The following is a 22,701-nucleotide window of genomic DNA, read 5'->3' on the forward strand; positions in this document are numbered from 1 at the left end:
TGTCTAAGAAGTCTGCATTTGGGTCAGCCACTTTCACACACTTCCACCTTATGGCACCTGCAGTTTGTGTCAGTTTGTTCACACAGACACTACAATACAATGAATCATTTCCACATCCTCTGGACTTCAAGTGGACTTGAAAAAAGTGCAGTTGTCCATAACTGCCTATACACATCCCAAAGCTGCTGTAGTCTTTGCATTATTGACAAATTATTGACATGATGGGTATGTACATATGAAATGTGAAAACGGATTAGATTTGTTACGGGTTGCCCCAATAACTGTTCTGTTACAGGTTATTTGTTAATGTTCCTTTAAAGTTCTGCAGATAAAGCCAAATAATAGTTTTTCTGCTTGTTGGGGGAAGAATTACTTTTTTTTTCTCGATAATAAAAAAAAAATTCAACAAATGTTTATTTTTTTGTTATTATAGCGAGGTTATGCCCTTTAACAAGGTACCATAAGAAAATGTGAACTTTCTGAATTGATGGATATTCTGCGCAGGCCTAGTTTATCCACTGAGGAAGACCTCACTTATATGGGTATGATATAATTCTATGTATCCTCATTTCAACACTACACAAGTAAAGCTGACAGTGTTGTTATTGTTTTTGGGGAAGAGGTTTGCAACATCAGATTAGTTTGGAATGTTATTACTCTCATATATCATATTCTCATCCACATTTCTATTTTGTACTACATCGTGATACCTTATGCGTTTCCCCAAACTCATCCAAAGCAAAAGTGTGTGTTTCAGCTTTCTGGCCGTGTTTGTATATGTATGGCCTACCCATGTGTGCATGGGCACTGCTGCTCCAGCTGCCACCTTCTGTCTGTCGTCTCCGGACCAAAGGTCAGCAGCTCAACTGTCACATTTTGTCCGTCACAGGATCTGCTCTGTCCTACAACAATGGTGTGCAGTTCAAGCTCCGCTGACGACATTCGACCCTCCAGTGCGGGCTGCATGTGAGCCAGGACGAGAGTGACAGGGACGGGTTGAGAAATGGCAGTCGACACAGGGGTCATGGAGCCAAAGGGCCATGAAGAGAGTCGCAGGGATGACGAAAACACAGCCAGGGTGATGGAGGATAACCAGAAGAAAGGACAACTTCACCAGGTAGCATGTGGGTCTCTCGCATGCTCCCATGCTCCGTCTTCCTATATTTCATTCTTCCACACCTGACTCGGCCTCCCTCTGCCCCCGCACCTTTTCTTTTCTGTTCTGCACTTTCTCTCTTCCTTTCTCTCCCTCTCCTTTGCTCGCTCTACTGCTCCGTTGGCTTCAGGCGATGCTGTCCGTTCCCCCCGCTCACTCTGTGATGGAGGGATGGTTTGTGGAGTGAAGGCGCGATGAAGCGATGGAGGCCTTCAGCACGAGGAAAAACTTCCTTCCACTTGCAGCTATTACGCTGCCTAAATATCAGTTTTAATAATTCTTAACTGGCTGAAAGTAAGACTTGTAAGAACACAACAGCCACATTTATGTTAAAATAAAGGGCCAGCTAACATTTTCTCTCATACCTGTAGCCATGGAGTTTTAGCTGTGCAGATCAATCTGTTGAATTTTATTTTTAGCTGGCTGGAAACTCTTGACAAAGAATTGTCGTGGTACAGACAATCCAGAGAAACAATTGTGGGTAGTAACGATGCCTTTCTTTATTAAAGAAGAAATTGTTCCCTGGCAACAAAATGCTATATCCCCGTTCTTATATCCTTATTCTAATGGACAGTGGTTGTGTAAAGTACTGGGCTCCCTGCAGGGTGTGCATATTGAGCGTTGCACATACTACATTAGTATAAGAGTTGACTTTTCTAAAACTCAATGAGAATTACTGCCTCAAGTTAAAAGAAAAAAAAGTGCCTTTTGAGTTTTTTAATATCCCCTAATCCGTTCTGTAATTTGTTTCTTGACGTAACCAAAAAAGGATGGAGCATTTTTTAGCTATAATTAAAGGATGGTGTATTTTAAAGCTGGATGTGGTTGAGAAACATTTAAATAACTGCCATGAGATTTTTACTGATTTTGCTTTAATGATGTTTGCTGTTTCCTAATTATGTTAATGAAAAATAATCTTAGATATAAGGCATTATGTCTCTCCCAAAGGTCTAGGCTATTGATTATAGCCGTCAACCTATAGTTATACGCGTTTTACAGCGTAAATAAATGTGCCAATAATGCGTTAATATAAATACCTAAACGTACACATAGGAGGAAGGAAACACGCTGTGAAATTAGGTAACAGAGGGTAGCATAATAGACACATCCAAATTATTTAGGCATGACTTTAATTAACAGGTACCCATTCTGTTACAGGATACCGCGTGATCATTACCAAACAACAAAGATGGAAGTTTAGAAGATATGGTAATGAGTCCTGTGGCACCTAATAAACCTGCTCTAATTTACTTGCAAATTACCATAAACAACTACAGACGGTAGACTGGAACAGATGTTAAGAAAAAGGGTGTAACTAAACTATAAATGCCTCTTCTTTTTTTTTTTTTTACATTTGGGGTATTAACTGAATTACTATAAGGCAGATTTGTGTTTTTACACTGCATCAAAGAGTGCAGAAAAAAAGTTTGAATTAATTTGTAGTTTGAAAACAGTCTTGTTTTTATTACAGTTTATCCCTCGTCATTATCTAGCTTCACATCTTGTTCCCTTATAACAATGCTTCTCAAACTTTTCGTCTGGCACCAAGCTCTTGTTTATTTTCCCCGATAAAACTGTTTTCGTTCAACTTTATTTCACCAGTATTGTTTTTCATGCCTCTCTTTGTACTGACACATTATCAATACATAAAAACCATACGTTTCCATTATTGTGCTATATGTTACATGCCATAATGTAGCGTTAAGTATACTTTCTAGGAGACAGGATTGGGCTGCATATGGTCTGTTGGTTTGGTAGAAATTGGGTGGAATCAATCTTCAGAGATATAAATTACAAGAACCTGGAAGAATATAACAAATACATGCATGTCCAGGTAGTTCTAGTAGTTAATTGGAAAAATGGGTATTTGCAATTTGGTTAAAATGACCCTTTAACAAAACAACTCATTATGCGCATTGAGCTGTGCCCTTAACGATCTCAATTATTGGAAGCATGTGCTCCAAGTGTGTGCTTATTGAGCTGACACAGGCGCATGCATAAATGTGTCCATATAATGCCATGTGTGAATTGACTCTGCTTGGGATTTGCATGCAATGACTTCACATTTTTCTTTGCACTATCCTTCGTTATCTCCTTGCACACCTTAATGATCCAGTTATTCACGATTGGACCAATTAGTCTCAGTAACCTGGTCAATTTAGCCTCTCTGCTGTGTCTCACTGCTCTCCTGTTCGATGCCTTAGCACTGAATTGAATGGTACTGGAGGAAAGAGGGATATATTTGGCTTGCATGGAGGTCAGCGGGGGTGGTGGCGGGAGGAAGGTGGAAGCTATCGGCAGTTCAATATCATAATGGTGCATTACGGCTCAGAAAGCTCCCAGAGCGCCTCTGCTAGTTGCGTGCGAGGTCAGAGAGAGTATCATTTAGCTGTGATAGAAGCATCTGTGCTTTGAGCGGCAGTCTCTCTCTAGTTTTCTCTCCCAAAGGCATTATCGTTTAATTGCAGGTGTAGCGGGTACACAGGGTTAGCAGGGGTTATCCTTAATGTGAGGCAGTGTGGCTCTAACCATGTACTGCAGCCACTCGTTTCTCCATTAGACTGAGCCAAGCATTGAGGGGAATCGATTTTCAGGCTTCATTTACATCCGTGCTTTAACAATTATCTGAGCTTTAATGAAGATTTTATATCTGTATTTGGATCTGGTGTGACCCCTGTGTCTAGATGTGTGGTCCGTGGCCCCATGTGCCTTCCCCCTGACCCTGGCTCCCTTTTCTCTCATTATATAGTGACATTTGTGCAGCAAGCATGACTTCAATCTAGCATAATTAGCCCCTACGTATAATTAAGGCAGCTCTTGTTGCCCTTCTCTATCTGATTGTTTTGCTGCGTTATGCTGTTATTAACTTTGCAGAGGAAAAACTCCACGGCTTCTGCGTTTCTGCTGATTTTCTCCTCGGGAAGACACTCACTTAATACGTTAATGTATATGTTTTGCAACTCTATATTATAGCTCTGTGGCAATTTTCTCTCTTTTTGGGGGGCTTGTGAACATGAAAAGACACATTATTCTTGTCTGAATAAATGAAATGGAATAAAATTATAGATAAATCTCAGATTTTAACAATAAAACAGTGCTATTACATCTTGTGCAACCCGCTGGTTTATTTGTCACATCATCTTTCACTCTTCCCTGCTTTAGGTGTGCACAAATGACTCCTTCATCAAAGTATACACTAGCAAAATGAGCAGTTAATTGAGATACAGCATGTTTGTCTGGGACTAAATATACTAACATCATATCGATCCCAAGGCCTTGTTTATGTCACATTTGACTGAGCACAATCAATTCTGTCTTGGGACTTTGATTGATCACCAATATGCTGTCATAGGTATTGACTGGGGCTATGGTTAGAATAATGCCACTATCCTAAATGGAGTGAATGAAGTCGAACATGCTGAGCTGGCCCGATTTGGTTTTGGTCTGTCCCTTCTCCTTAAAGATTCTCAGTATGTTTCTCCCTGCTCTCTGTTTCGATTATTGTCAATGTTTTTCCATTTCTGTGTGAACATTTCTTTCCTTCCTTCCTAGGCTCTCTGCAATAAGCTTCCCCTTTTTCTCCATGTCCCTCTTGGCTTTGGTCCCCCTCCAATTTGCACACAAACACATACTTTCTCCTCTACATCTCTGCTCATTATCCCACCTTCCCCAACTTCTTGACTTGTCATTTTTTTCAAAGCCTCTCCCAGATCTCCTCTGTGCATCTGTGTATTGTCTCTCTCTTCATAGCAGTGCCCCTGTACAGCCAGACTCTTCACTCCATCCATCTCTGTCTGACTCCTGCCTCTCCCCACTCCTCTCATCCATCTCTCCTGCTCCCTTATTCATGTCCTCTGAGCTTTTGCTCCTCTCCACTTTGTTGCGTGTCATGGCAACCAAGTTTCTCCTTGACCCTTTACATCAGAGGAACATGCACGTATTACTGTGAAATGTCAATACGTGAGGAAATCGGTTTTCCTGTGATGTTCATGTTACATTGTTCTACCTACCAAAATTTGTGATGTTGGCCACTGATGTTTAGCAACAAGGCGATGATGCCTGGTTTGCACTGTCATCCATCCCGGAGGTGTTGGTTGTGGTTAAGGTGGGATCTCGGTGCAGGCAGGGAAAGCATTTTTTTGCGTGTCTCTTTGTGCTTGAAAAATATCCTTCTTATTAAAATTGAATGAGATATTGTGTAAAATATGTACCTTGAATATACCAAAGGGTCATTCTGGTTTATTTCCTCTAAATGTGGCCATTACAGTCTCATGGTCACTTTTATTCAAGACATTTAGCCTGCAGTGGTGCAAACAACAGCAACAAAAAATAAAGTAAAACACCGAAAGTAGCCGGCAGAAGCAAACATTATACCTAACTGCATTAGAGAGTGACATCAGGGGCAACTCACACTCTCGGTTTGTGTTCACGAGCTAATAGCAAACAAGTGCCAATCCTAATTGCCAAAATGAAATGGTAAGAAATACAATGCTGCTCGATGACAAAGCCTCCAGCTGTGGCTAATTGACAAAAACACTGCTGTGAGATGTGACACTCGTTTCATTTATTTATCCATTTATTCATTTGAAACTTTGGTTCAGCCTCGACTTTAATCTTATTAAGGCACACATTGCACTCCTTCACGTACATCCACAAGCCATTACACTTTGAAATCTCGGGCATTTGGTCTAGTTGGCCTCTGGCTCGTCGTTAATTGTTGGTTAATGCCAGTTCAGGTAAATAGACCATCCATTCCATCCAAAAGCCAAATGCAATTCCCCTTAAAAACAGATAACTAAATGGTGTTTCCATCACTTTCAGAGTTCACTTTCAGCCCAAGGCAAGTATTTAAAATTAGTCATTTAAAAATCCGGGAGGCCCTTGTTGCTTACTATGCAGTCTTTTGTATAAGTCCTCATTTCTTCGCAACTATGGAAAGAGGTAAAAGGTGAAAAGTTAGCACGGATGAAACACAGGAACAACTTTTAAGATATATTGTCAGTCCATAAGCATATGGACAATAACACAACTACAACGGAAGTCAAATTAAACAAACAAGTAGGTCTCAGTGGCGCCTCACAAAAGTATTGCATTAACTGTTTAGGAATTATAGCCATTTTTACACATAGCCCCTGTTCCCAGATGGTCAAAGGTAATTGGACAATTGACTGACAAGCAGTTTCATGGCCATGTGAGGCCTTTTCTCTTATTATGGACATGTATGACAGTGTGCCACACATGTGCAAATGGATAAATACCCAAAGCATACTGAAAAAGAACTTCTCAAGGAAAGAAATGGCTTCAGTGGCTAAGTTACTCATCTGATCTCAACCCAAAAGGCCGAGAAGCTCAATCTCAAAGAAATAAACACAGCATTTGGTAACACCCATGAATTAGATCAACCATTAAATCCTTAAAATTTTATGTGAAATCTTAACTCATCTAAAATCTACTGGTATGTTGTACAGAGTCAACATTGCAAAGATTTTGTCATTGTCCAAATATATATGGACCTAACTGTATGACAGGTGAAAAACAAAAACTGCAGTATTCCTTCCATATTTATCTTTAATCCAGCTAAACAGACCATGCTGGTAAAAGCATAAATTCTGCAGATGAGAAATATAAGTAGAAATAAAATATCAGTCTTTATTTAATATAACATATTCCTGAATGTAAGATAGCACAAAAGTTCTGTAAGTATGTTTATTATGTTTATTTTATAACATACAGGTAACATGACAAAACTTGAAGTAGTGATAAAAATTCTGGTTTTTATGTACATTGTCATAAATTACGCTTTTTTGTGTGTAGTAATTACACTACATGGTCATGGTGCTACTGATGCAAAAAGCCAAATGCAAAAATGTCTTCCCTCCTATATGTGTATTCCACGATCAGCTGTGAGTGGTATCACTGCACAGTGAAAGTGTTTAGGAACCACAGCCACTCAGCCTTGTAAAATTAAAGAGCAAGGTCGCTGAGTGCAAATGCGTAACAGTCACCATCACACTGCAGAGCTCCAAACCATCTGGCATTAAAATCAGCACAAAAACTATGCACTGTGAGCTTGGTGGCTTGGTTTTCCATAGCCAGGGAGCTCCTATAAGCCAAATGAGTGGAATGCTGCACCACTATATTTGAACCACTACATCATAACTGAGCAGTTATATAACCTAAAACTAACCTCAAAAAGTATTTCAAGAACTGCTCTGAGACTGTCTTGTCTCTTAGGGCTTGCATCAGACTATCGGTTCTACTGTACCAGTTACTGTTCATTAAGCAACAGCAGATAGGAACTAAAAAAGAAGATCACTACATGCTTGCCTGATATCCTGAAAGTAACTGGTTACTTTACTGAAGCCTGGCCTATGGAGAATAAAAGCGGGGGGGGGGGGGGGGGGGGGGGGATAAGCCTCCAACCAGCAGTTTGTTTAATATGAATAAAAATGTTGCAGTTTTTATATTATCATTTCAACACATTACTATTAAGATAACTGTTTAAAACGTTATACAGAATGGGTCATTCCAACTTACCTGTCAGCAGCTGCAGATGTTACAGAGATGTAGCACAAGGTGTACTTTAGGGTGTACATTTAAACACACCGGCCACCTCTATATTGGACACTGAGAGGTTATGACCACACTTTAAACAACATTTAACCCCACTGACGGCATTAAAAATGTAAAATTTTAACTGCATTTGAATGTGATTTTCGGGCATCCTCTGAAAATGTGATAAGTCAGGAGTGACAGACCCATCTCTCTATTACTTTGTATCTGTGTGACACCGGCAGCTGTGACAAATGTTCTTTCATCGCCAAAGTACTCAGCATGAGTAAAGTAAACTTACATAAGTTGTAGTGAATACAGTAAATAAGGTTACATATCTACCAGACGAAAGTCCAGTCGTTTCTCCCGCTTCTCTTCTCCTCCCTCTTGTGCCTGTCTCATCTATGCTTCTTGCTTTTTCCTCCTTCCCTCCCTCTCCACAAAGCAAGGCCAATTAGAGAACATCCCATGCTCCTTCTTGGCTCAACCAAGACACTCTCCAGGGCCGCTAATTAAACACAACCCTTCCCCCTTTCTGTCTCTTTCTTCCTCTCTTTCTTCCTCTCTCTCTGCACTGTCACCTCTCTCCATCTGCCTCGCCTCCTCCTGCTCCCGTTCTCCCACCCTGCCTTCCTCCTCCACTCACAGCAACCTCTTTCCATCAATTCACTGGTGCTTCTCTCTTTTCACAACTCTCCCCCGGCCCTTCATCCCTCACCCTCTTTGCCTATTTGTCACGGTGGAGGTTTGATATTCACATTGGGACAGTCTTCAGAGTCAATCTGTACAAAGCAGTGGACTTGTTATTCTCTTCTGCTAGTGTTAACCATGCACCCTGTGACCTCATGTACACTTTAGGAGAATGTCCAGATCTGACAGTGCTGCTCCTTTTTAACAATGTTCCTCCAGAACTACTGTTGCCCGCTGTCCACAGCTGAGCCCGCTGACACTGACAACCAACCCTGTTAATGGGCCAGTCATAGTTACTGGATGTTCTCCTATTTTCTCCCTCAGTTTCCATTTTTCTTTTTCACCCCTGCTCGTCAGGGAACTTCACGAGGAATATATGCGGCTTTTTAGAACCGTTCACCTGGCTTGGCAAAGGGTTTGTTGTCTCTGCACATAAATGTTGGCATACAAAAAAGGAGGACATCTGTTGTTGCCATATTTTCACATAATGAGTTTCATCCAAGAAACTCAATTAGTCAAAGATATGATCCAGTCGTGGTGTTTATTCCCTTTAAGCACATATATTTGTTCTTTTTTTGGCAGCAATGCACACTCATGTAGCAACCAGGGAGCTAGTTAGTGCTCCTTCTTTTTTTCCTTTCCTTTTTTTCCCCCTCATATCCACACAACTTTGAAGAAAACTTCAGACACCACAAATGGTTTCTTGCATCATTTTCTTACCCTCTATCACAGGAAACAACACCCAGTTGAGCACTATTTCTATGTTAAAAACTCTCTTGACATCCTCAATAAAAGGAAAAAATATATCACAAGCAAATCTTTCATTTCCAAGGCAAAATAGGAGCAACGAGAGATTCCTGCCAACTGCAAAAGGAACAGCTGTAGAGGCTTTTTCTGACTCATGTGCTGTAAACTAGTTTCTTGTTTTTGGACTGTTCTGAGTAATTACTTGTGATTTTTAGGAATCCCCCCCAAAAAAATAGAAATCTGAATGCACTATTATTCGCACTAATCCGCACTTTGTTTACCCGTAGCTTCCATAAGCAGACAACATTAATGCATGATACTGGCTGCCAGCATGGGTGTAAAGACTTCAAGAATAAAAGATAGATCTGCATATGCAGAATTATCATTATTTTAGTAACAGCTGCAAAATAAAGCAAATGTTTATAGAGATGTAGCTTGTCCCACATTCTTTGTGAAATACTTGGTGATCCTAACATTGACTACAGTACCGTGCAAAAGGCTTGTGTCGCCACTCATTTCTTTATTTTTGGGGATGAAAATGGAAAATAAGTACAGCAATTTATTGAAACAAGCAAACATACAGTATATGAGACAGAAGTTTTACAATTCTAACAAGCTTAAGAGTCAGTATTTAGTATGACCACATTTATTCTTCAACACAACCTGAACTCTCTTAGGAAGCTTTCTTGTCATTTCTTTAAGTAGTCTGCAGGAAAAGTTCTTGAAGGACATTCAAAGCTATTCTTTGGATGTTCTCTGTCAAGATGATCCAACACTGCTTCAACAATGTTGTGGTTTGTACCCTGGGGATGCCAGTGCATTATTGATAGTGTTCCAGTGTCTGTTTTTCTATCCATGTACAGTATGCTTCTACTGCATTTGCAGCATGTTTGGGATTGTTGTCTACTTTGCTAACTACTAATGACTGTGGAAACCTGCTAATGACCAAAGCAAGCATGAATACATTTTTAGTGCAGTAATTTGTACTCTTTGTGAAAAAATTCATGCTAGCAGCTGCCAGCAGCCTCCAGTAATCACTCCCTAACCAGTCACAGAATACAGTTTCTCCTGGGAATGGGTGTTTAGCGAAGGTGACTGATCTCTAAGTTTGCATCAATGTGATTTTAGCAGTCAGTTTCAGAGTGGCTGCCAGTAACTTCAAGCAACTACTTCCAGTCGGTCGACAAATACACATTTTTCTGGTTTTGGGGGTTGGTAAACCAATTTCCAGGCCTAAACAGCACAGGTGTTGTGTACTTTTTAAAACATATGAAATTCACCACGGTGTTTATTTTATACATTATGGCCACCTTTAGTGACCAACGGGACGATAAAGCAGGGTTTGCTTGAGGGCTAGCATACCTTGTTAATGAAAACTCTCTTTATAAGCCCTCGATTTTACAGTGAGATCCACAGTTTAGCATCTTGTTTCAAAAGAGCTAAGACAGCCATGGATGAAATAATCAGCTTGAGGCTGCACAAACCAGTGAATGAGGTCATGGTGGCCAGGTCCATCTTTTCTTCTCAGTGAGCGGGAATCACCAAAGTCACTGTGATTCATCTTCTGGGAGTGCCTTAAAATTTCACAGCAATCAATCCAAAAGGTTGCCAAGAAAAATGACTAAAAGCCAAAAATGTCAACCTACAGAAGCAGCAGAGAAGGAGTTAAGGGATCACCATGTGAGTAGCACTTAACTCAGTAGTGGATATGTATGATTTTTTTTTTTTTAGTGTACCAAAAGTGATTACAAAGTTAGCAATATTTTTAGGTAATTTTTTCAAGTATAGACACTGCAGTTCAAATCTTTTATTAACTGCTGCATCATTAGTTATAAACTGTGCTGCAGGTGACGTTCAATAGATAGACACATCCCAGAGGGCTGTGAGAGTAGGAAATGAGAGAGATTGCTCTGGGTCTCACTTTGTCAACAATTGATTGATAAGAGGTTTTGTTTTCATGACGCCAACCAGATCACCCAACTCTCTCTCCCTCATCCAATCCCCAGCCTCTGAAGCAAAACTAATCCTAACCAAACTCCCAGGATTCCTCCCATCTCCCATCCCACTCCTCTTTCTCTCACTCACCCATGTTCTGTCATTCCTGAAGTGGCACTAATCCTCCCCTCTTCTCTCCTTTTCATCTCCTCCTTCCTCCCCTTTGTGTTTTTATGATCTGTCGTTACTGGACCAAAACTAATCTTCACCCCTCCTCCTCTTCCAGCGTCCCAGTCCTCTTTGCTCCCACCGCCCTGCCCTCCCTCCTTCCCACTCTGGCTCCCACTTCTTCCCTCTGACACCCAGCTGTTATTTACCTCAGACCATAACTGTATTTACCTCTCAGCCTACTCCCTCCCCACCGCAGTACATCTCTTCTACTCTCTACAGGTGAAGTCATATTGACAGCAAAGCCTTTGGAAAAAGGCTCAGGTGAAAGCTGCCGCCATGCATGTGATGCTCCTCCTCAAAGCATCTTACACAAATAGACTTCATCTGACACTTTGTATCCAAGAGCTGCACTAGGAGGAAGAAGATGTACTGTGTGATTGTGGTCTCCCACCTTTCAAAGAGGAGACAGTGGCAGTGCACAAGGAATAAAAGCGGAGCCAAAGAATTTCCCCATACTTACCTGCAGCCCAGCTAGATTCAGACATCCTCAGACGTCTCATTCATACACTGAGATACACCCGTGAGTCCTCACAAAAATACTTGTGCATTTGCACTGATAAATGCCCTGCAATTTTTTTTCTCGCTGCATCTCAAAGTCCAAAGAGGGAAAGTGGATGTGGAGAGAGCATGAGGCTGTCAGCTCATTCTTCACAGCTTTGCTACAAATGTGAATATCTGGTGTAGCCGCATAATTACAGAGTTATCAGAGCCTTTCTCAGGTCCTCTGCTACCGACAGCATATGAAAAGACCCCAATTAAGCAATTATCTTTAAAGGTAGAGCGTAATACAGTCATTTGAGCTCCAAAGAAGCATTGAGAAGGAGACCACAGTGGCTGACAGCTAATTCAGAAAGTGGGGCTAAAAGCATTAAGGCTCAGATAAAAATGGAGAGGGCTTGTCATCATGTAACGCTCTGAAAAATTGCAATAGCGGAGCGCAAATGTCAGACTCTTTTCAGAAAAGATTACAGTTTTTACATGCATGCCTTGGACACTTATATTACTTTATCATACATGTCCATTCTTTCCAGTGGCTTTCACATTGCTATAGCACTTACTCATGGAGTGCAATTCACTTTTATAAGGCAATCGAGTGTGGACTGTTTTTGTTTTGTTTGTTTTTTAACTAATTGCTAAATTCTCAATAAAATGTCATTTTCTGTTTCATGCCACAATTTAGTGGCTTAATGCTGCTGCCATTTTTACAATCAGTTTCTCACGCTTTCACTCCGTCTTTTTCACTCTCGCTGATGTGGGAAGACCTCCTCCCTAAACTGGCTTCTCGCTGTAATGATTCACACAAATCAGCAAAGCACTTACGAAATTCCATGTCCTTTTGAAGCAAATTAGGGCATTTTCTTTGCACCCATTTGCCACTTTTGCTCTTTTTATTTATTTATCTTTTTAATTTTGTAACTTTTTCATTGTGCACATCCTTTGTATATCTCCTCTCCGTGCTTGATCACTGGAACGTAGTTGTCCAGAGCTTTCTGTATGTCTCTGCGGTTGTATTAATCTCAATTGTCTGTGTTATACTGTTTGTCAATGTGTCTGCACTACTGGGGCAAAGAGAAGTGATAGACGACTCAACTACCTTCTTGCCTCTTGAGCTTACACTTTATGGGGAAGGAACTGACAACTGCAGTTCTAGCGTTTTATAACTTTTGGGTGTAGTGCCACATTAAATTCGAACTGTATAGGGGAGGATGAAGATGTGTATATTTGCCTTCGGACAAAGTGAAAGAGCTGCGCTGAACATCTTTTCCCTTCAACAACAGTACTTTGGTTCATTCTGACAATAATCAACACTGTGATAACCAGACATATTGTGATGCATTATTCATTTTTGCCTGTCTGATTACCCGCCACCATTTGACAACCATCACACTCAAATGTGTTTGGATTACAAGCAGTGAGCAGTGCAAAGGGGGAAATGGCTCCTATATTGTCTATCTATCATGCAAAGAGGGTATTTTGCAGCAGCAAGGGAAAAGAAGTAAACATCTGCTGACTCACCGTGGGTATAGTTCATAAACACTAAGCCCCAGCTTGACACAGTGTCTACCCTGAGGGAGGATAAGTAGCCTCACGAGTGGTCAATAAGTCAGCCAGTACCCCACCATTCACAAAGATAAATCCACTGTTGCAAAGGCAATTCATAATATTTGAGTTGTGTGGAGGGTCATTTAACCATTTCCATTGATTACTGTCATTTTGGAAGTGGTTACTGTCAAGGGGCCTGAATGGAGCGACTACTTAAGACTCGACATGCTGATCAATAGTGCAGTCTCTAGGTCCAGACAGCATCTCACACCTCAAGGCCATGTGGAAGTCCTCTCCAGCTCTCCTCCAGCTAGATCAATATGCCATGCATACTCGCATGCACTCCATTTGCTCCAAACCACACATCAACAGGTGCAGCTTAATATGCCTCATTTATATGAGTGAGTCCCCGATTCACCTCAGATTGAGCTGCCTTGTTCTACATAAAGAGCGCAGTCAGACGATTTGACCGCCACTTGCCAGTGCAAGAAATATACTAATGTTTAAAAGACCCCTAAAGGATCTGCCAAGGTTAGAAATCAAGATAAAGCGCTCAGCCTATCCTAAAATTGATTTATAACTCACCTCTTACAAAGAGCTCTTGAAAATACACGAGCCATTGTTTAAGGCTGATTTCATTTTGAGCTTTTTTCCTTTCAACAGAGTCTCAAGAGACTGAATCTGAAAATATTCTTGGATAATACCGCCACTGAATGATGGTGAGGAAAGAATGATACCTTGAAATGCTGGGTTATGTGTTTACTGTACAGCACTTTAAGGACAGGCAGCTTGACCCCTGCCGCTCATATCGACTGGCATTACTGATTTTTCTGCTATACAACTTAGTGTGACACTTGCTATCCCGACAGGTCGGCTTACGAAAGAACTCTTCCTGCCAATCTCATTATTCTTTTCAAAAGGCCAATTCATAGTATTGCTGTTACGCAAACATGTCTAATGAGCAGTCTGCAAGGTTAGATCAATACAGCTAACCAGAAAAGTGCCCGGAACCAAACATCTTAAAATCAGTATCACTAGGTGATGGACTCATTTCTCAGGCCAGATCAATGGCTGACCAGAAGACTCCATTAGAGGACCTTTTAACAGCAGCAGTGATTGGTGGAGGTGATTGGTGGAGGCTTTAACATTTTACAGCAATTTCCAGTAGTTGGATTTTTTTTTGAAGAAGAAGAAGCATTCAATAAAAACAATTAAGCCACATTTAAACCCCTATACGAACTAATTGCAGAATTTAGGCCAAGTTTGGCACCCTCAACAGTAAAGATAGTATGAAACTGAACAGCCATGCGGTTCTGGGTAAAGGCTGTCAGTGATTATAACATTTATACTTATATGCACTACCATCAGAAAAGTATATTATTGGTCACAAAAGCAGTCATGAGGAGCCACAAAGAGTTGCCTTCAGCAAAAAGGAGAACAAAGAGCACTGCAAACAAAGGCTCCAACAGAGCCATCATTTCAACATTGTAGAATCAGTCGGAGGTTACACAAAGAGACCAAAGACACAGAGTCCACAGACAAAGTGTTATCTTCCAACCAAATCCCTTGAAAATATGTTTACCTTGGAAAATGTGCTATATTTTAAAGAATAACAGCAGTCACAGGAAAATATTTATCTTATTCAAGTTTTCATTCTGCTTCAATGACATGAAAAGGGGAGGAACTTAACAGAAGTCCAACTCCTTTGTCCCAATCAGCCCAACAGCAAATTAAATCATTAAATCATTTTCTTTATACTGATCCACATCTGCCAGCCCAGGAGGACTGCAGCTGGTTAACATTACTGTTTTCATTCTGTCATGAGGACGAGCCACTTGTTGCAGATAGAGGAACACTTCTCCCATGCAGTGTTTGGCAAATATGAAATATGTCTTTTATGAAAAACGAACCTGAGATTTTTGGATTAATGCTGAGATATTTTATCTGTGAGGCACCATAAGATGACTGCTCTTTGCTTCTGTTATATTTGAGATACAGGAAGACAAGTGTCGAATTGGTCTGTCACACCAAACAATATATAAAAATAGGTTAAAACTAAGAATGCATTTTAAAAATGACAGAAAAGATATCTAAATTTGACTTTATTAAAGGTGGCACAAATTTGCTAATGTTCTGCCTGCCAAAGTTTGGATTTTATGCTCTTGTTTCTTTCCTCAATTGAAACACATGCATGTTGGTAATTGGTTGTTCTGATTTGGCCTGAGAATGAGTGGCAGGAGTCCATCCAGGGTGTGCTTTGTGATATATTTGAGCTAACTTCAACTGCTGTAATAGGATCCATACAAAAAGCATGTTAATTAGTTTGCACAGGGTTAAAACTGGACCTATGTATCTATCTAAAACTCTGAAATTTGATTCAGCTTCAATAGATTAGTGACAGAATATATTCCGTGCACCATACGAGATACTGTTGTCATATTTGTTTGCATTTTTCTTGAGCAGTGCAGAATAAGGTATCCAGATTTGACAATTACTGAACAATGTTAAATATCATAATGCAACACTTAAGCTGTCGCCATGACTGACGTTCCCTTTTTGTTAAATTTTCATTTAAATAGAAAAAAAGAACGGCATATGAAAAACTCACAGTAGGGTTTTTCAGATGCTCTTTTCATACCAAAACGAGTTATTTTTTCATTTCTTTTTGTCTTCTAAAATGTGCTCAGCTTTGTGCCTTTGGCTCTGGACAAATCCCACCAGGATCTTTAATTTAATATACACTACAGCACTCATTTCGACAGAATTGCCCTTCTAGCCTCAAGGTCTCATGTTGTGTGTCTTAGGGCTGGGAGATCATTTTTATATTTTCACTTTCCTTGACAGAATCAGTCTGAGGAAAATCGGTAAATCATATTAGCTGAATTATACATTTTGTGAAATGTATTATTAAAAGATTAATTTATCACAGACGGTTTGTTTTTTCACAGAATATTAACCTTAGAATGACTTCCAATCAAGTGGCTTTTTTGTATACTTTGATAGATTAGTCTTATAAATTATTCCATGCTTCATTTTTAGAATATGATTTTCTGGACAGTCTAATGGAGCAATTTTGGGCTCTTTGTTCCATCAGCCATCTTTCAAACACTAGCGCTCTCTCATCTCTCGCGCTCTGTATCAAACTTGGCTTCTTTCAGGAGGTGTCCCACTGTGCTGACGACACCCAGACATAAATATCCCTTCTCGCCAGAGCACTTTTCATCTCTCTGTCTGACCTTCTTTCTCTGCTCTCCTAATGTCTTTCTTTCTCCGATTCCTCCCTTTTTGAATTTCTTTCCCATTCACGTCTCTCTTCCACCTGCTCCTGTGAAGACTTACCTTTTTGCCCAGTTTGGCTTTGTCTCTTTGTGTCTCAACTTCTTCTTTTTTGCAGTTTTCAAAATTTTCCTCCTCTGGTTCTCTTTTCATGTCTTTAACTGAGCACATCTACACACCTCGCTGTCCTCCATTACACCTTCTTAATTCTTTTCAGTTGAATTTTCTGGTTAAACTTACTGACACTTTTGAGGTCTTTCAGAAATTGTCTTTTTTTTTAATTGAGGTAAGAAGTGATTTAATAATAAAGATATAGAACTCAGATTCTGTCCCTGAGTCTTTTATCCACTGGGTTTTTTGGTGTTCGAGGTTTTTTCTATCATTATTTTTGGTTATCTGTGGATTGGAACTACAGCATTAAAGTTAATTTTGAGTGCATTACCACCTCATGTCCCTCATCTCAGTCTAAATCCTGCCTGCCATGCCACACATCTGTTTTATGAAATATTTGCTGTCATGTTGCATTTCGATTTGGTGTCCTAATCGTACGATGGTGTAACAGTTCTAATCAATCACTGCTATCACAATCCAAAGTGAAATACCATTTTTACTGCTTTACTTGTTTAATTAACCAAGTCTTTACAGAATTAACACAAGATTAATGACTGAGTGAACATAAGCTCTATCTGTGAAGAGTAACTTAGCACCAGACTGATAAGTAGCACCTTCACTACAGTAGGTTTGAATGTATGTTTGAACTCTGAGCACATTTTGAATCCTTGAAATGGGTGTTTCCATTTTACCATCTTGGTTGCAAAAAATCAGATGTGACCAGGAAGTGCAAGTCTGACTGGGACTTGTGATTGACTAGTTGTTAGCTAATGAGCATCCACTTTAGCTAATGACTAATCAATCACAGAAGAGACTAGTTAGTCACTGATGGACATAGTTGGATGCAGAAAGGACTGCATTCACCCCTGAAAAACATTTGTACAGCAGATTATCCTGACTGGCCAGCACTTCTGAAACACACACACACACACACACACACACGTATGGTTTGCTATCCTCGTGGGGACATCCCATTGACATAATGCTTTCCCTAGCCACTTACCCTAACAATCAAATATAACCTAATCCTGACCCTTACCCTAAACCTAACCATAACCCAATTGTAACCCTGACACGAAAACCACATTTTGAGTGAGAAAAGGGGACCTGGATTTTGGTCCAGTATAGTAAATTTTAGATTTTGGTCCCCACCCAGATAGTAAGAACCTGTACGCACGCACGCACCACAAGAGAAACTTATCTCAAATCACATTGTGCACAGTTTCAAGGAAACATGTTGTTCGACCCAGAAAAAGCAAAAAAACAATATTGTGCACCGTTTTCAGATTGAACATGCCCCAGGTGAGCTGTTGCACCTATAAACACGCCGAACAGTGATGTCACAGGGTCATGGAGCCCAACTGTGCATCGTTCAAGAGGATGAGGCATTAAATGTCAGGAGGTCAGCAAAAATGTTTTCAGACAGTTTTTCTGCAGAGAGGAATTTTTAGCAGAGCCAAAAGAAAATCACCACCATTGAAATAATAGTTGAGGCTTACCACTAAGGAATAATATTGGTCAACAAAACAGCAGAAATAACAAGAAAATTCATCAAGTGCTGTCAAACAGGAAACTGACCAACGGCCAACTGTACATGGAACAATGGAACAATACTTATTATGCTGTCACCAAAGGCCCAAATCTGAGCCATGGAAAAATCCTGGCAGTGGGTATGAGGTTAGAATTTAACTAAAGATTGCTCTGTTTAAAATGCTGGATCAGCGCAGCACTGATACACAACACTGAGATAAGTTTGCTTTGTAGAAATAGGTTGTTTCAGCCCTGTGTTTATATTACTGTTGGGGTTACTAGACCAAAGTAAAATATAATTATCTTTACACTGAGTTATAGAAGTTTTAAAAGTAAGATATTCACCCGAGGCTTCCTGTGTTTTGTTCATTTTCTACATTTAGACTGAAAAGGAAAGATGCAAAAGGGAAAATGCAATTTATCATCGGGCAATGGCGATTTTTGTACAAATGGGAAACGTGTCAGACATGCTTAATTTTCTTGTAACTAATGGTACAGATATGGTCAGTTCAGCCGTTGTTAGTTTAAAAGATTTTCTGAGAATTGGAAGGAAGCCTTGTGTTTTATCATGAGTAGTAAAGAGGCAAAGAGAAGATACATGAGAAGATCCATGGGCGATCTAGGCTCAAGAGTTGGCAGTTCGTCTTGTAATCGGAAGGTTGCCGGTTCGAGCCCCGGTTCGGACAGTCTCGGTCGTTGTGTCCTTCGGCAAGACACTTCACCCGTTGCCTACTGGTGGTGGTCAGAAGGCCCAGTGGTGCCAGTGTCCGGCAGCCTCGCCTCTGTCAGTGCGCCCCAGGGCAGCTGTGGCTACAATGTAGCTGCCATCACCAGTGTGTGAATGGCTGAATGTAGTGTAAAGCGCTTTGGAGTCCTTAGGGACTAAGTAAAGTGCTATACAAATACATGCCTTTTTACCAAGATTCAGGTTGGGTGGGGGCCTCTGTCTGGAGTTTCTAACTTCTCCCTACAACAGCTCGCAAAAGTTTTAGCCGCATTCTTCCCGTTAGCTCGAGACCTACTACAGCCGGGAGGAACACCGCTTTCCCGGCACATCGTGCCTCGACCTCCCGGTCGGCTTCGAGCCAGCGTCCGAAGAATGCGGCTAAAACGTTTGCGAGATCCCGAGTTTGTTTTGCGAGATCCCAAGTTTGTTTTGCGAGATCTCGCAAAAGTCAGTCTTAATTTTTTTTTTCTCCCATGTCCCCTGCGGGGCTCCGTAGGATCCAGAGTCTAGACCAGGGGTGTCAAGCATAAGGCCCGTGGGCCAGAATTGGCCCAGCAAAGACTCCAATTCAACCCCCTGGAAGGCTTTGTAAAATATGATTGCAGGCCATAAATGTTGGGACTTTAACTGTATTTTTTAGCTATTTTTGTTCATGAAGAGGTCCCCACAGACATTCATACTATAATAAAGTAATTAAGTAATAAACTATTAAATAGTTAAAGAGAAAAATTCCTGTTTTTTACTGTTGACTTCGGAAATTTAGGTTAAAAAAAGAGAAAGTTTACATTAATCAACAAAAACTTTGCTTGATAAATGTGGGAGAGTCTGGGCCGTGAGCTTCCACAACTTTTTCTGTAATTTTACACATTTATCATGTAGAAAAACTGAGGGGTGCTGTTGAAATGTGTGTAGTTAAACGCCTTCACACAAGTGGATTTTCACTTTCAGTGGGCTGTATGTAGCCCTCTATGTAAAAAGAGTTTGATATCTCTGGTCTACACGCTGGTGGTGGCAGAGGTGAAGCAGGTGGAGACTTAGACAAGGACTTCTATTTGTGGTGGAGAGGAGGTGGGTGGCATGATTGAAAGTCTGAAAGGCATAATGACTGAAAGGCAGTGAGATTTTAAGCACACAAGACAGAAGCTGATTAGCTCATAGAAGGTGGATAAGGTGGCGACTAGGTCAGAGCGATGACAACAGATTTAAGTTTGACAGCGTGAGAACCAGAAGTGATGTAAAGAATAGATTAGCAGCTCAAACACCCAGGAATGCAACCAAGTGTGTCAATACAGGTCCTTCCTACAGTTTGGTATTAACAAATAATCTTGACATAAAATGTAGCTGCCATGATGTCAGCTTTCTGAAGTCCCGTCTTAAAGCCTTTAAATGAGCGTTTCCATTTTTACCATCCTGGTTTCAAAAAAATCAGGCAGAACAAAAGCGGTTCTGTCTGGGATTAGTTGTTAGCTAATAAGCATGCACTTTCATACCACAGATAACACTGTTTTACATAATAGACTTCATTTTTTTATTCAATCTGTTCCAAAACGAGTGACTAGATCAAAAACTCATCAGTAGAGGTCAATAGAGAAAACAGTTTTCTCATTGACTTCCATAGGATCAAAGTCTTTACTAATGGTGAATAGTTGTCCTTCTCTACCTCTGTGATGTAGTAACAACCACCTCTCACCTAATGTCAGGTGAAATTGGTTTCAGCCATCCCACGACCCAAGCTAGATTACATGAAATCTAAAACTGCTTTAGTAATCATTTCTAAATTAATTTCAAGGAAAAAAAATACTGAGTGCCAGTTTTTGAATTAGACCATATACAGCATCTTTGGGTTTTAGAATGGGTAGTCAGAGAAACAGAAAAATCTGAACACAAGTGTTTGTTTGACATTTCCTAAAGCAAATTATTCATGAATTATATGTGAGGAGAATCTGAAGCTTACTCAATAATGAAAATTATCGATGTTTGAAGCTCTAATTTCAGCTTTCATTCGCTCCGTGTTTCCTTCCTGGACTTGAAGTCAGTGTGAAATAATCTCCTCCTCTAAAAATGACCACAGTTATTTTAGTAATATTATAAGGTGCTGACTGGTCGAGTTTCAGTGAAAAGGTCGTCGGCCTCATAAGCTGGTTCACCATTTTATTTTGAGAGTACAGTGTAGGTTACCATTTACCTTTAAGATTCCACAGGAACCAATTTTCAGCATGATTCATAGATATCTGGCCCAGAGTCAAGGTTTTTTTCCCACCTTAAGGCGCCAAACGTCTTATTCTGCCCACTACACGTCTCTGAATCTCAGCAGGAGGCACAGATTGCTGGCCATCATATCCTAGTTATTACCTGTAAAACATTTCACAGAAACTGTGAGACATTTCGCTGTAATTCAAGAAACATTTTCTTTCCTCCATTACCTCTGACTTCCAAAGTTGTGTAGTTTCTACCCACAGTGCGCGATTGTTGCCATGAGCTGCTTTCACCCACTGTTAGTCTGCATGCGTCGGGGACCTGCACACTAACACGTTTGCTTTTAACCACAGAGACACTACAAGCCTACAGTTCAGAGATGGTTTTAAAAGTGTGATTCATGCAAACATAAGATGCAGATTAATTCTAATATAACACTGAGTCAGACATTTGTGTTTATTTTCTGTGTTCATTGCAGAATATATGCAAGATACCTGCTGAATTAATGTAAATGAGCCCCTCTGCTTTATACCTGTGTTGCACTGCCCCCCACAGTCCAAAGTGTGCAACTACGATTTTGTGGATGGTTGCAGAAACATTTGGACACGATGCTGTATTTGATGAGGGGGTTCTTTTTCATTTGTTTCTCTGTGAATGAGTCCATCACTTTGTGACTAAAACCATTCAGCTTAAGGCATCTGGTGCGGATGGTAAACACCTGTTATTTTCATTTCTTTGTTCTCAGAAATGATCGATTTTTGACTGCCAAAACCAGGGGTGTCAATATTTTATCACGTGCAGCTCAATTTGACCTTAAGTGGACCACACCAGTGAATCAGAGTGTTTCCTAATAACCTACAGCATTGTGCAATAAGTAACACCCCTCGTTTTACTTCCAATGAGCCAGACTTTGGTGAAAACGCAACTTTCTTTCAGATAAGCGGAGGAAAAAAGGATAAGAGGCAGGCCTACAAAACAATCTACAGGAGATGACTAGTATCTGAAAGCCATGTCTTTAAGAAATTAGGGAAAATGTTTGGCTGAACTATGCCAAAATACACAAGAAATGAACTTAGAATAAGTAAAAGCAGCTCTCAGGAAGTGATGAATTCAAAATCCAAATTTAGGTTCAAATGATTCTCAATATGTGCAGAGGTCAAGAGAGAGGTACAACAGTGTCTATAGCCATCTTTAGAACATGATGGAGGTTCGGTCATGGTTTAGTGCTCCATTTCAGCCAGCAGTGTCCATGATCTGGTTAAAATTGACAAAAACATTATGCACAGAGAAAAGTGCTAATTTGTATCAGCACGTGCAATGCTATCTGTAGTTTAATTTTTCAGCATGACAATGGTTTCCGAAGATACAGCCAGTGCAGTAAATGCACACCTGGATAGAAAAACACACACTGGAACACTATCAGTCAAAGACTGGCCTCCCAGAGCCAAGAGCTCAACATTGTTGAAGAAGTGTGGGATAACCATGACAGAGAGCAGAAAAAAGGCAG

General features: G+C 40.4%; 1 long non-coding RNA gene across 1 annotated transcript; it reads left to right on the forward strand.

Annotated features, from left to right (window-relative positions):
• The first annotated feature begins 458 nt into the window (after positions 1-458).
• Positions 459-1,526, forward strand: LOC146493119 (uncharacterized). Its single transcript, XR_014872012.1, has 2 exons — positions 459-1,117; positions 1,287-1,526. It is a non-coding gene; the product is annotated as an uncharacterized LOC146493119 (long non-coding RNA).
• Positions 1,527-22,701: the final 21,175 nt, after the last annotated feature.

The sequence above is a fragment of the Neolamprologus multifasciatus genome, chromosome 22 (assembly GCF_963576455.1).
Source record: "Neolamprologus multifasciatus chromosome 22, fNeoMul1.2, whole genome shotgun sequence".
NCBI classification, from domain to species: Eukaryota; Metazoa; Chordata; class Actinopteri; order Cichliformes; family Cichlidae; genus Neolamprologus; species Neolamprologus multifasciatus.